Source organism: Ostrea edulis, chromosome 5 (assembly GCF_947568905.1).
Source record: "Ostrea edulis chromosome 5, xbOstEdul1.1, whole genome shotgun sequence".
NCBI classification, from domain to species: domain Eukaryota; kingdom Metazoa; phylum Mollusca; class Bivalvia; order Ostreida; family Ostreidae; genus Ostrea; species Ostrea edulis.
This window is the reverse complement of record NC_079168.1, coordinates 32,226,046-32,230,426: the sequence shown is the minus strand read 5'-3', so window position 1 is coordinate 32,230,426 and position 4,381 is coordinate 32,226,046.

Sequence of the window (4,381 nt, the reverse complement as noted above, 5' to 3'; positions counted from 1 at the left end):
AAGCAAAATGACAATAAACCATTACGGTTAGAAAAATAGTAATAAATACACATGCAGTTATGAATCAAACGTAATAATACCGATATATATAACATATTTCGTTGTAATATTAAGTTGCACTGTGAAACCCTTCTTGTACCTTCAAAGACATCGATATTTCGGAGATGTATAGAGTTTTGTGAGTGTAAATAGCCATTCGGCTAGTCAAATATCCTGATAATCGGATAAATTTTCCCTGACAAATGGGTTATTGGGTTAACCGAAACCCACTGTATATAAAAAGGCCCAACAAATTTCTCTGTTTTAAATGTGTCTTGAATTAAGTTTGATCTGTGTTTTAAGTAAGTTACATATATGCCAAGTATACTCTCTCAACTTAAATCAAAGTTATTGCTTATTTGATAGCATTATTATGTCATGAATAAGACTTTTTCCCGCCTCTTTTCAAAAAGAGCTTAATAACTGTTAAATTTCATCCAGATTATTGCCTAGGAAAAGATGTGCCCATCTGTCGAGCAAAATGAAATTAATATCTATTGTTTATCAATAGACGATCAAAAATGTATTTGAATATGAATTTGCTCGACGCATGGGCTGCATTTTTCTGAAAGGAAACCCCCCTAAATTTATGATTTTTTTCATTGATTTTGGCATTTTTGGCAATTTTATGTCAACTTCACGCTCTTGTCATTATAGTAGGGCTGTGCGGTGCACCAAAAATTTCGGTGCACCGCGATTCATATCATTCGATTCGATGCACCGATTACAAATTCCGGATTTCGGTTCGGTTTAGATTTTACATACACCAAAACAACAAATAGAATGGCATCCAAGTGAAGTGCAGAACATGTGGTTTTTTATGCAACAGAGATTTAAATCATTACTGTGTTGAAAGTTAGCATTTTCACCACTCAGATACCAACAGAATATGGTCCGTAAGATCATTGCAGTTTATCTTTACATGTCATTTAGCATTTCTGTCAGTGGTGGAGTGAAATCAACACCGTAGGTAATGACACAGATATGAGAGAAGTAAATCAATAAAGGAAAGATTTTAAAAGACTCTCAATTGATAGAATTGTTGAATTTTAACATATCAATGAAAACAATATCATATACATTTTAGATTCACTTTAGATTTGTTTAATAATCCAAAACTTATGCAGCACATTAATGTAACAAATTTTAATAGACTGTCAATGTTTTCTTTTTTCTATCAAAGTTATAAAATGTCATTATAAATAGATATATATGATGTTTACAAATGCCGACATAAAGTTATATAACTTGAATAAAATTAAATCAAATATGCTACTCATTAAAATTGTTCATTTTTGTGCTGTCAGTAGATAAACTGGACCTAACATGAACCGAATCGAAAATAACCGAACCGTGCTGTTCTGAATTGAAACCGAACCAAATCGAGCTAACCCTGAATCGTCCCAGCCCTACATTATAGCATGAAGTAATTTTGGATCAAATTAAATGTAGTTTGGGTTTGCTTATATATTCTTTATTGGAATGGCAGATTTTGGGACTCCTATTGAAATCATCAATTTTCTGGGCCAGATGACTGTAGAAACTGTACCTGCTTCTTAACTACCTCTTAAATAAAAAGTAAAAGTTAATAAAATAGCACTTGTTTGTAAAATTGTATATACTTAGTTTATTCTTTAAAATATGTTTATTCAGTGTTGATTTTAAAGGGGCATTAGCTGTGAAAGTGATGGCAACCATTTCTTTTTTTAAAATCTCTCAATGGCATGGGAATATACAGTGAAACTTCTCCAAACTGGCCCTCAGAAAACTGGTCCTCCAAACCGGCCCCTCAGAAAACCGGTCCTCCAAACCGGCCCCTCAGAAAACCGGGCCTCCAAACCGGCCCCTCAGAAAACCGGGCCTCCAAACCGGCCCCTCAGAAAACTGGTCCTCCCTGAATATCGGCCGATTTTTAAAGTCCCAGCAGAAATTTGTACACTTCTTTACGAAGAAATTCTCACAAAACAGTCATTCCTGAAAACTGGACATTGGTCACTTTTTATAGAACATTTGTACACAAACATGTAATTTTCTCTTATACAGTGAAATTTCTCTAAACCGGCCAGCTCTCAGACCAATGCACAAGAGGCCCATGGGCCACATCGCTCACCTTGGTCCATATCAGAAGACTTTCTATATATATTTGCATGTAAAACCGTAGTCCTTATTATGGCCCCAACCTACTCCTGGAGGCCATAGTTTTTGCAAACTTGAATCTACACTATGTCAGAAAGCTTTCATGTAAATGTGAACTTCTTTGGCCCAATGGTTCACGAGAAGAAGATATTTGAAGATTTTTCCTATATATTTGTATGTAAAACTTTGATCCCCCCTTGTGGCCCCATCCTACCCCCAGGGGCCAAGATTTGAACAAACTTGAAACTGCACTATATCAGAAAGCTTTCATGTTATTATCAGCTTTTCTGGCTCAGTGGTTCTTGAGAAGATTTTTTTTAAAAAAATTCCTATATATTTGTATGTAAAACTTTGATCCCCTATTGTGGCCCCATCCTACAACAGGGGGCCATGATTTGAACAAACTTAACTCTGCTCTATGTTAGGAATCTGTTCATGTGAATATCAGCTTTTCTGGCTCAGTGGTTCTTGAGAAGAAGATTCTTAAAGAATGTCCCTATATATTTGTATGTAAAACTTTGATCCCCCCTTGTAGCCCCATCCAAACCCCAGGGGCCATGATTTGAACAAACTTGAATCTGCACTATGTCACAAAGCTTTCATGTAACTATCAGCTTTTCTGGCTTAGTGGTTCTTGAGAAGAAGATTTTTAAAGATTTTTACTATATATTTGTATATAAAACTTTGATCCCCTATTGTGGCCCCATCCGACCCCCGGGGGCCAGGATTTTAACAATTTAGAATCTGTACTATATCAGGAAGCTTTCATATAAATCTCAGCTTTTCTGGCACAGTGGTTCTTGAGAAGAATTTTTTTAAAAGATTTTTCCTATATATTTGTATATAAAATTTTGATCCCCTATTGTGGCCCCATCCGACCCCCGGGGGCCAGGATTTTAACAATTTAGAATCTGTACTATATCAGGAAGCTCTCATATAAATCTCAGCTTTTCTGGCTTAGTGGTTCTTGAGAAGAAGATTTTTAAAGATTTTTCCTATATATTTGTATGTAAAACTTTGATCCCCTATTGTGGCCCCATCTGACCCCTGGGGGCCATGATTTTAACAATTTAGAATCTGCACTATATCAGGAAGCTTTCATATAAATCTCAGCTTTTCTGGCTCAGTGGTTCTTGAGAAGAAGATTTTTAAAGATTTTTCCTATATATTTGTATGTAAAACTTTGATCCCCTATTGTGGCCCCATCTGACCCCCGGGGGCCAGGATTTTAACAATTTAGAATCTGTACTATATCAGGAAGCTTTCATATAAATCTCAGCTTTTCTGGCTCAGTGGTTCTTGAGAAGAAGATTTTTAAAGATTTTTCCTATATATTTGTATGTAAAACTTTGATCCCCTATTGTGGCTCCATCCGACCCCCGGGGGCCAGGATTTTAACAATTTAGAATCTGTACTATATCAGGAAGCTTTCATATAAATCTCAGCTTTTCTGGCTCAGTGGTTCTTGAGAAGAAGATTTTTAAAGATTTTTCCTATATATTTGTATGTAAAACTTTGATCCCCTATTGTGGCCCCATCCGACCCCCGGGGACCAGGATTTTAACAATTTAGAATCTGTACTATATCAGGAAGCTTTCATATAAATCTCAGCTTTTCTGGCTCAGTGGTTCTTGAGAAGAAGATTTTTAAAGATTTTTCCTATATATTTGTATGTAAAACTTTGATCCCCTATTGTGGCCCCATCCGACCCCCGGGGGCCAGGATTTTAACAATTTAGAATCTGCACTACCTAATAAAGCTTATCTATAAATTTCATCTTTTCTAGCCCAGTGGTTCTTGAGAAGAAGATTTTTTAATGACCCTACCCTATTTTTACCCTTTCTTGATTATCTCCCCTTGGAAGGTGGCCTGGCCCTTTATTTTAACAATTTAGAATTCCCTTTACCTAAGGATGCTTTGTGCCAACTTTGGTTGAAATTGGCCCAGTGGTTTTTGAGAGGAAGTTAAAAATGTTAAAAGTTTACAGACGGACGGACAGACGGACGGACACCGGAATACGGGTGATCAGAAAAGCTCAGGTGAGCTAAAAACAAGATGAATGCTCCCTGAAATGCACTTAACCAATTGACTAGTATAAAAAATGACTTGCACAATGATCAATAACTGTTAAAATATTGTTGAAATGAAGGTTTTTATTCCATGTATAAGGTATATATTAATAGAATCCTTCATTATTACGAGTGTG